Source organism: Aulostomus chinensis, chromosome 4, assembly GCF_037954235.1.
Source record: "Aulostomus chinensis isolate RoL2024-O1b breed Wild chromosome 4, RoL_Achi_v1.0, whole genome shotgun sequence".
NCBI lineage: Eukaryota > Metazoa > Chordata > Actinopteri > Syngnathiformes > Aulostomidae > Aulostomus > Aulostomus chinensis.
Window position 1 is genome coordinate 14,349,996 of NC_141323.1, and position 10,808 is coordinate 14,360,803.

The 10,808-nt window shown below is 43.9% G+C and overlaps 1 protein-coding gene across 2 annotated transcripts in view; it reads right to left on the reverse strand.

Annotated features, from left to right (window-relative positions):
- The window catches only part of LOC147262799 (uncharacterized), a 57,527-nt gene extending 47,239 nt beyond the window's left edge, over positions 1-10,288 (reverse strand). For both annotated transcript variants that reach the window (XM_086201981.1, XM_086201980.1), the window contains exon 1: positions 10,197-10,288. The gene's annotated coding sequence lies outside the window, so the exon portion shown is untranslated. The remainder of the gene's footprint in view (positions 1-10,196) is intronic.
- Positions 10,289-10,808: the final 520 nt, after the last annotated feature.

A 10,808-nucleotide genomic window follows, 5' to 3' on the forward strand; every position in this document is an offset into this window, starting at 1 on the left:
CAGCTGCAAGAGGAGCCAACTGTCCTGTTTACGGTCCTAGATATTATTGTGAGACGTAAAGAGACAAGACACACACTCGCACAGGCGCATCATGACCTACTGATTTCGTTGGAAATGAGTTTAACAGACTTACTGGCAAGAAATTAGACAGGAGAAGAGGACAATCGGGCATTAATAAGAACATCCGAAGCCCAAAAAAAAGAATAAAGTACAATGACAACACCTGCATAAGCCTGAAAACTACAGTGGAGGTGCTAAAAACACAGAGTTGAGTTGATGTTTAGCCGCATTTCAGCTCACATCGATTTGATCTTCTTGCAACTGTGCGCTTTCATATTGAGAGACTCTGGGGTTAACGGTGTCTTCTTTGTGTAACTCCTTCAAATTTGAGAAAAAAGGCACAGCTATCAACCTGCTCGCCACTTACACTTACACACACGTGCACAGCGGGGGGGGGCAGCTTAAAACATGGAGAATAATAGATAAAGGTTAACAGAGAATCCATTAGCCAGGAGAAGACAGACCGTGGCTGCGTGTCTGCCGTCTCCATAATCTTTGCCTTTGCTCTAACAACCATACACACGCAAACAAACAGTGAAATGTCTAGTGCGCTCTACCGCAAGCAATCCAAGTGTGCTTAGACAGACATACAGTCTGAGCCGTGGAAGTGGGTCATCTCTCTATGGGGCAAAAAAAAAAAAAAAAAATTAAATAAATAAGTAACAGAAATAAATAAATATGACTGTCCTATCATAATCGCCCTCGTGTTTGGATGCACAAATGTAATTACACTGAGAGAGGATGGGATACACAGTTCTCTTGCAGGGGAATGAACATCTGGATTGCTCTTTATTATAAAAATCGAGGAATTAGCAAAGCAGTGGTGAGCAGTCAGTGTCTGTGTGTGTGTGTGTGTGTGTGTGTGAGTGTGTGTGAGTGAGGATGGGGGGTTGGGAGGTGAAAGGTCGAACTGCTGTCTCGTCTTTTGTCCTTCTGGCTATGCTCAGTTGCATTACATTTCAGACTTGGACTGGATAATCGTTACGTGCACACACACACACAGGGGCTGCTACTTGACCTAGCCACTGGCCATTAGCCGTCCGCATGTATTGCGCACATCCATGACCAAATGCAGTAAATGCAAAAAAAAAAAAAAGTAAATAAATAAATAAATTCAGAGCCTTAAAGACGAGGGCCAAGGGCAAAATACACAAGCTTGATTGTGATATGTTCTCGTGGGTCCATCCAGTAACCATAAAATGTTCTTTAGTCCTATTCCTGTTAATAGGATCCAGCCTACAGTACACGCACACACACAGAAAAACTCACGGGAACACACTCTCATCCTCCCCCCGTGGAACGCTGAGTTCTGTCTTGTCCATGCTGGTGTCCCTTTGTGACACACTCTTTCCTTTATTGTTTGTATTGAGTGGGTATGCATGCTGGGCGTCCCTCGAGGCCTTTAGAAGAGTAGAGCCGTGTCCAGCTAAGCGCCTGCCTGCCCTTTTACACCTTCACAGGACCAAACGCGACTTGAAAGGCTCTAAAGCCAGGCTGAGATTCCACTGAGGCATGGAGAGTCCACTCGACTGGAATTTGTGGTTGGGTTTGTTGTTGCGATGAAGCATGGAAGAGCGGATTCAGTTCTACAAATAGTTATCTACAATTTATCCAGAAGAATCCAGTGCCAATGACATGAGGAAAAACAGAGGCAAATGGGAATCTGACTTATTTATAAAGCGCTTTTTTTATCCACATCAGGAGCAGTTAGAGGTTCAGTATCTTGCTCAAGGACACTTTGACGTGGGGGAGAAGGGAGGATCGAACTAGCGACCCTTCGGTTGCTAGAGGGTGGAGTTGTTCATCACCTGAACGGCTACAGCACAGGATAATCGACGTGTTCTTTGCCTCTCACAGCTTAGTAGTTATGTTACTTATTCATGTGAAAATTCTGAGCATGTTTGTGGGTAATGGGCTCCCTAAAATGAGTGTATGAGATGTTTTGGTAAAGTTTCCCACCTTCTTAATAAACCAACCGGTGCATCATTTTGACGCGTTTTTTTTTTTTCATTTATATGTCTAAAAATGACAAGTTTATCCCACACTGACTCATGTTAACAAGATTTTAGGGTGTTTTAAGACCATTTTCCATCTTGATTCATTTCATTTGAACTGGTGTGAAGTCAGGTATCGTACTCAAACGCGCAACAAAACCGAGGCCCTGCCCTTTGACATATAGGAGCCTCCAAACTGTAGCTAATTCAGGTAACGTGTTAATGAAAGAAGTAAAAAGATAAACCTAAAGATGAGAGGGATCAGAGCTCCGCCCCCCAGGACAAAGACAGTAGATAAAAGTCGTACAACTGCAGTCTGTATATCCACGGTCAGCTGCCCTCAACTGCCAGGAGTAACCTGCAGAATAATGTACGCTCATCCTCACACCATTATTCACCCTGTCCTCCCTCCATCCAAGTGAAGCAATAAATTGTCACAGTACACAAAATCCATCAAAGAGCATGTACGAGATATTAAAGATTTGGTGAAAATCGATAATCCAATATGGCTACCACAGGAAGTGAACAGTTCAGATCATATGTTTCTCAAACGAAGCGTCCCGTTTTGTTGAACGACGACTAAAACATGAAGCAAATCCATCATGTGGGAAAATCGACAATCCAATATGTCTTGCCACAGAACATTAGCAACGATAGCAGCCCAGCTTTGAAAATGAGAGCAGACATGAACTGCAAAACAGCGGTCACGCCGGCCAAAAACCAGTGTCCTCAAAACAACTTTTGGTGGATGAGACGAATAACGTGACCGAGCTCCAGAGAACCAGGGTTACAAAAGCCGGTTGCTTCATTTACTGGAGAAGTTTAGCCTAGATTTGTGTTGCAAACCACTGGCTTGTATAAACAGACAGTTTCCAAACAGTCTTTTTATAGCTGTGGCTAAAGTGGTCCTAAAGCCAGATTTAATCCCCGAATAAGAGAAAACCTTCGACTCTCTCCACATCTTGAGGGCTTTTATGAATCTGCAATTTTGTGATGTGATCTGTTTCTACAAACATTTATGGAAAGTTGTAGCTGAGACTAATTTGGTAACACTTTCCCATAAGGGTACATAAGTCACTCTTATTTAATGCTTAGTTGATTATTAGTAATGATTAGTTAACCATTAGTTATCTTTTGTGTCTAGGCGTCATGATAATGGTGTTGATGTTAACAGGTTACAGAGATTTTGGATGGAAAAACTGGGGTCGGGGTAAGGGTGAGTGTTCATTCGAATCGGGCCCCTCTGACTGGAGTCGACAGCACCAGAAGCGTACGCCCCCCGCCACTAACAACGTGAACAACCCCACCTAGCCCTGAACTCACAAGCTAATTTTCAGCTAGCACATACTAAACGCTGGCGAGGACAAGCTAAATGCTGGATAAGATGAGCAAGCCACTGGTTAGCACAAGCTAAAAGCTTGCTAGGAAAAGCTAATGGCCAGTTAGGACAAGGTGACCACGGGTTTAGACAAGCTAAACGCAGGCTGGAACAACTAAACACTGGTTAGGACAAGCTAACTACTAGTTAGCACTAGTTAAACACTGGCTAGGAAAAGTTAAATGCCAGCTAGGAGAAGCTCACCACTGGCAAAGATAACCTAAACACAGGTTAGCACAAGCTAACTGCCAACTAATGAAAGCAAACCAGGAATGAATTTCATCTTGTTGCTGTGGTTTACCCAACCTCACTTAAGTGCAGTTGTTTTCGTGTGTGTGTGTGTGTGTGTGTCTGCGTGCATGTGTGTGACATAAGTGACCCACACACATGTCTAGAGGCCCATAGGTGAGGACTGAACCATATCAGTCTTGTATTGTATTTTGTTTTGTTTTTAAAGAAATATGCTGCAGATTCTACCTTTAATTATGCTAAATTAATGCTTATTCAGTACAACTAAGCATTAACTAACTGTTATTAATCTACCCTTATTTTCAAGCGTTACCGGGGATTTAGAGTTTGGGTGAAAGTAGTTCTCTGCACAGCTGTGGAAAAATAAGTGAATAACATTAATACTGGCGAAAATAAGTGTTATAGCCGTCCAAGAACACGGAACAAAACATAATCAATCAAAGGAGGGTCACTGGATTGAACTGATGTCTTAAACATTCTGGTCTTTTCCCGTAGTAATTAAATGGATGTTGACTATAGAGGACAGACGGCTGGCTACGATGGTTGTGTAGCTGTGCAGATAGAGAGAGGGGGGGGGGGGGGGGGGGCTGTCCAAAATATTGCCTGTGCCAAAGATACTCTGGATCGGCCGCTGTTAGCCCAGCAACCCTTCTCGGCAGCATTGCCAAATCCTGCACAAACACACACACAGACACACAGATACAGACAAGCACATGGTTGGTCAGCTGTGCCAGAGTCACCCCCGGGGTGGAGGGTACATTAACTAATTGCTCAGCCCAGCTAAGAGAGCACAACAGAGAGAAGGGTGGGAGCAGACTTGGATGAGGCGAAGGGGGGAGAGAAAGAGAGGGAGCGAGCGAACAGCATAATAAAGTGAAAAGAGTGATCACAGTGACATGAATAGATGTAAAAGAGGCAGAGAGACGGACCGAACGAAAGACAGGCCGGGAGCTTGTTTACATGGGCGTTCGTCCAATGCAGCATTAGGCCAATGGTGGCAGGACAATGGAGCAGGCTGCAAGGCTGCAAGGCTGTGCATATGCGTGTGTGTGTGTGTGTGTGTTTGTGTGTGCGTGTGTGTGTGAGTGTTATTTAGTGTGTGGCGTCTAGGACAATAGGCCAGTGGGGTATTGAAGGATAGGAGGATTATAGGTCAGACCAATAAGTGAAAAAACTGGGATTGGATATTTAGGGAAACAAAGAAAGAAGCAAAATCATATTAATATATATTCCAAAAAAAACCATAGAAAAACAAAAGACAGATCAACAACCAGTGAGATATTTTGAAACACACACAAAGTTGTTGGCTGTTGCTTTAGGCCTCTTTCTGGCCGAGCATCAGATGTGTGCCCACACTCCCCCTAGAAAGTCTCCAAAAGCCAAGCACAGAGCAGACCCCAGAGCCCCCGTGCCTGCCGATCCTGCCCCCCCCCCCCCCCCGCTCTCTCTTCATCCTAATACACAAAGGAGACCTACGAAATGAATCGGCTAAACAAGTGTATGTATTGTTGCCGCCGGTTACACAGAATGGCAAGGATTTGGCTACTTTGTTGGGTTGCAAGGGCCCTTTACAGAACCTCTATTGGGTATCTATGGTGATGAGATGAAAGAACATAACTTTCTTTGCAAGAGAGGGTGTGTGTGTGTGTGTGTGTGAGGGTACTTTCCAAAAGGCACAAAAACGCAGGTGTTGGTATCCTCCCTCAAACTATGCTTCCTCTTTTGTTTATGTTGTTGTTTTTTTTCTCTTTGTTAACTTCTGTCAGTCTGGTACGAAAATTAAAATGAATAGTTCTTAGTTCCCTGCAAAAAAAAAAAAAAAGGAAATGTGAATTATCCGCATTAGGAGCACATTAACTTGGCTGTGCAACAAGTATTTTTGTCAGAAGATTGCAATATTGGCAAGGCTACACCCAAGCGAAAAAAAACGCAGAAAAGTCTTGAGGAATTACGCCAACGAGAGGTCTTTTATATCAGAGCTTATTCAAAAAGCAGGTTCCCGTCTCTCGTTTTGCACATTCGCTCTTTTGTAAAAAGGCAAAAAAAAACACCTGAGGCTAGCACAAAAAGAGGAGAGGATCCATGGCAACGAGTCTCCCGCCTTCCCCACATTGGCAGAGGGGGTGAAAGAAAATATCAGGGTAGCTTTAAAACTGGCAGGAATTAAAGGGCCAAAAAAACAAAACAAAAAAATCCCCAAAAAACTAAGTTTTCCTTGCGAATGCGAATCGAGATACACGGGCAGAAACATGACTAATGTCTTGCATCCATTTCCTCATGATAAAATTAAGATTTGTGGAGTCAGGCATTAGCTTAATATGACTCATTTCAGTGTGACAAAGGGTAAAAGATTACAAAATTACACCGCAAGAAGTTGAAAAGTCAGTAGAGATGAAAAACACACATATTCAGCCCAATTCATGCGACAGGTACACATACATTTGTTCTATCTGTGTATTCAATCTTAAATTTCTGCTTCTAATACATTAAATGAAGATATCCATCAGTGTTTTTCACCACTAAACACAATAAATCCGTCCCCGAATGGCCTGTATCCACCGAAGAGGACATCTAATATCTTGTCCATTAGTGATGGTAAATATAGCAAGTAATGTTCCCGTCAGCAGGGTGATGCAACCATCCTTAGCAGAGGTGAATGGCGGCGGGGTACTTCAGTGTGTCCGGCGTCAGACGGCTGCAGAGGCTATTTCTCTCCCGGTAATTGCGCGGCACTTTTCAGTGAAAGCGCTCCTGCTGTGTGACACCCTTGAACGATGGGCGCCATGGTGGCCTACTTAAAATGGCAAGAACTGCAGGTTTTTTTTTTTTCCGCATGAACTGAGGACTGTACGTGTTTGTGTAAGTGACGCGCGTGTTTTTCTGACTGACAAGCGAGGTGATTCAAGTTGTCAGAGGCGTACAGAGCATTGGGAAACGGCTTGTGTTTAGCCTATGTATATATATGGAGATGTACACTGTGTGTGTGTGTGTGTGTGTGTGTGTGTGTGTGTGTGTGTGTGTGTGTGTGTGTGTGCGCGCATAATCCTGTCACACCATGTCTCTGTATGGAGCGTGCATTGTGTACTTCCTCTGATTCTTTTCAGCAGATCAGTTTTCCTGCCAAGGCTTGAGATCAGCACAAGGTCGCATTACCACCCCCCCCCCCCCCCCCACGCATACACACACAAATCTTGCTTCTTAATGGGTTTTTTTTTTTTGCAAACAAGGCCACCTGTTCCCTCACATCTGCACTGACACCTTTTCGGTACTGACTGTATCAGTTTAGCCAGAGAAGGAAGGATCTCCTGACCTCTTGACCCTGTGACACCTAAAATTAAATCTGACTGGCTCACACACACTGCTGTTACCTGGAAGACTTGAAAATCCTCCTCCTCCTCCTCCTTGTTCTTTTTTGTTCCACAAACAACACGTAAGTTCTCATGACCTCGATGACATTTTGAGCCTCTTCATCATGCTGCCTCTCTGTATCGTACTCTATTTTGAAATCAAGGCTGTAATAGGAGGTAATGACCCCCCCCCCCCCACACACACACACACACACACACACACCCACACCCCATGATTTGGCGGCAGAAATTGCAGTGGCACGAAGCGAATGGGCAGTTGTTATAGGTAATCTATGATTACAATCATAGTTTCACAAACACACAGAAATGAACAGAGAGAGGGAAGAATACACCGAATAATGAGATCAATCCCACAGCACGGCGGCGGCAGCAGACGCGTCTCTTTAATAACGTGATTCATTTGTGATTAAGAGGTGCTGATCAGTGAGGAACAATGAGCAGCAGGGTCACACGGTGAACCTGCTTTATGGCTATAATTTCAGTGAAGTCGGTGACACAAGCAAAGAAAGCACGCGTCCTCTCATCCCTTGGTTGTTTACCCTTTAAATTCCAGGGAGTGCCAGCTCTGCTGTCACAGTTGATTTGTCGCACTCCTGTGCTGCTCTATAAGCTGAAAAAACGTCTCCATAAATGCCCCAAACTGTCTCACCTCCTCTCTCTCGGTTGTGGTATCGACTCAAATTACTTTAATCTTAGGTGCTGTAATAATAAGCAGTAATAACAGCATTTCTCTCCGCCCGAACACAACAGACTCAACAGCATAAAAAAGTCAAGTTTACACAGCTGGGGGGGGGGGGGGGGGGTGTTACACACTATACCTTTAAATATACTGAACAGAAAGTGGCAAACAGAAGCAATGTGATCTTGTAGAAAAATAAAAGTATAAAACCTCAAAAGGTTAGATGAATTTGCAGGAACCAGTATTTTAAGATACTGCGGAACAGTTGGAACATCCACAACAAAAAAGAAGAGCAAAGAAATTACAGTACGGTACAGGTGATGACTCTTTAACCATTTCCTTGAATCGTGAGCAGACCTGCTTGTGAAGAGACGATGTCGCCACTTGGTTTGGGGGTGTGGTTCCCCAATAGATTCTTAAGTAAACTGTATTGGAGTGACATACATACGTATCCCCGGCTTCTGATGCCCGTCACAGCTTAGATGGGCTTCCACTGTGTATATATATATATATATATATATATATATATATATAAGTTCTGTGGAAATGATCAGCTAACCTTATAAGGTCATCTTCCTTTTACTACCAGTTGCTGGGAACTGCTTGGGCTCTATTTCTGTGGCTGTAAATCATGAAAATAGATCAAAAGAGTCCTTATACCACACACACACACACACACACACACACACACACATTCACACACACACCTGTCACTTCTCAGATGCAACATCAAGACACATCTTCAAAATCTGAGCTTGATAACACAACACTAGATATTACAGGATACAGATGTTGGGTCACATGTTCTGTACACCGCCCTCCCCCAACTCCCATACACACACACACACACACACACACACACACACACACAAAAACACCGTCATACACGCGCATGCACTTGGTTCGTGTCTTGTAAGTGTTTGTCAGGCTCTATCGGAGTAAAGTCACCCGTGGACACTTTTGCACAAACGCACCAGCACAGACTCTGAATAGAAAATCTATGGAAACACAACATGACATTGTGTGCCTCCCAACAACTGTAAGTCTTTTGCAATACCCTGAAACGTGTGAGCAATCTGGGTCTTTCCATAGGCGTCAGCAGGACATGAGTCACGTCTGATGAAGTGAACTGACACCAAAAGCAGGAGGTGAAATGTGAAATCAGCTGTCGTGACAAATAGATGGAAAAACAAAAACGCAAACAAACAAATTGCAGCATCTTTGAATGACATCATACCACCTCGGTGTGTCGTCGAGGAGCGGAGGCCAGAAATCTTACAGAATGATTTTGTGGGATTGAATCTTTTGCTTTTAGCTCAACCGGGCGCTTGATTTCAAAAATTAAAGCAGACATAGAGAGCATTAAACAAGAAAGAAGACTTGAACCAATCGCTTGTTGCTTCAGGGAGAGCGGCTGAAACCAGCTATGTAGAAGAGGGGTGAATGCTGAGGCATTGTGGGTATTGTAGTTGACTCAGTTGAGCTGCATACAGTATAAGGATGGATTAAAAACTGACATCAGACTTCCTCTAGAGATGCCTGTAATTTATGTTCAGATTGAAAGGTGCTGAGGTATAATTCTGGAATTTTCTACGCGGCATCTCTCATGAAAAGAGAATTTTGTTATCTATGTTCCGGATTTATTTTGCGAGAATTTACCAAAACTTTTTTTTTTTTGTGACTTGCAGGCTGAATTTTAGACAAATCAAAATCCGTTTCAATCTTTTCTGGACGGTCTGAAGATTCAGTCGAACAAGTAGTTTGATGAGGACTCGAGAAATGAGAAACAGAAGTAGCACGTCTGCAGATGTCCGTTTCACTGTATATCACCAGCCTTACTGTGGTATCTTATCTTTTATGCTCTCTCTCTCTTTCTCTTCATAAAAATGTGTTTTTGTCAGTACAGCTGTTCTTTCATCGTTTGGCTAAAATGGCAGGTCAGAGGTCACGTTTAGAGAGGAAAGGCCTTGTCCTTTCTCTGTTGGGGAATTATTCATGTGGAACCAGAGTGTGAACAACACCCTGGGCTTCCTGTCTCCTCTCCAACTCGTCCTCAAAGAGCCACACTGAGTTTGACCTTTTTCACAGACGGGGCAGATACGCGCAGCACCCACTTTTCCTTTCACACTCGAATGCAGCTCCATGATACGAGGGAAGGTTCTCAAAATGATTGCGGCCGTGTTTGTGGAGAGGAATTCCCTCTATTATAATTAATTAAAGCTCATGTGCACAGTTAGTTTAATTACCTGTGTGGCTCTGTGTGCCAACCAACATATATCATCCGCTTACTTGTCATCCAGGGAATCTAACTACAGACATAGCTTTTGGTTGAATGAAAGACATACAGTAGGTGTGGCAGTTCACGTGATCACCTACTTTCTGCAATCATGCAGATGTCAAAGGTTTTCTCCAAATAGGTGTTCAAAGCCTCTGAGGCCTAAAATGAGAACAAACCGATGAAAACCAACCTTTCTTTGTGACCGAGGGCCATGGGAGACGGATGAGAGATGGATCTAAGAAGACAGAGGGCTGCATGACTCGCTTGACAGCTGAGGTTGTTTGTGGAAACCTGAGAAAGATGAGACGGGTTAAGCTTTCCAAACAAGGAGGTTTCAAGCTCAACAGGTGACAGCTTGGCCTGACCTGATATTCTCTCTCTTTCTCTCTCCTTTATTTTTCTCTTTATCAGATCGGAGAACAATGAGGAGGGAGACCGAGGAAGGAGGAGGGCGAATGGGAGAGGAGGAGGGTCGGTGAAAATAAAAACACAAGGAGGCAAAAGTGTTATTTTGTCAAAGGGTGCAAGATGAACAGACAGAAAGTTGGCACAAAAGTGAGAATTTAAAGAAACTTTGGCACGAAAGATAAAGGAATGGCTTGGGTGTTGTTGACATGCAGGGTGGGTCTCTGCAGCTCATTGTCTGGCCCATCTGTCTGGCTTTATCTCCTCTTACCGCCACCCCCCTCCAACCTTACCTCCTCCTCCTTCTCTGGTTCTTCCCTCCCCCTCCAGTAAACTCACACCCTTTCATTGTATCGTGGTCAGTCACTCCCCACACGCTGGCAGACGACCAGGGAGC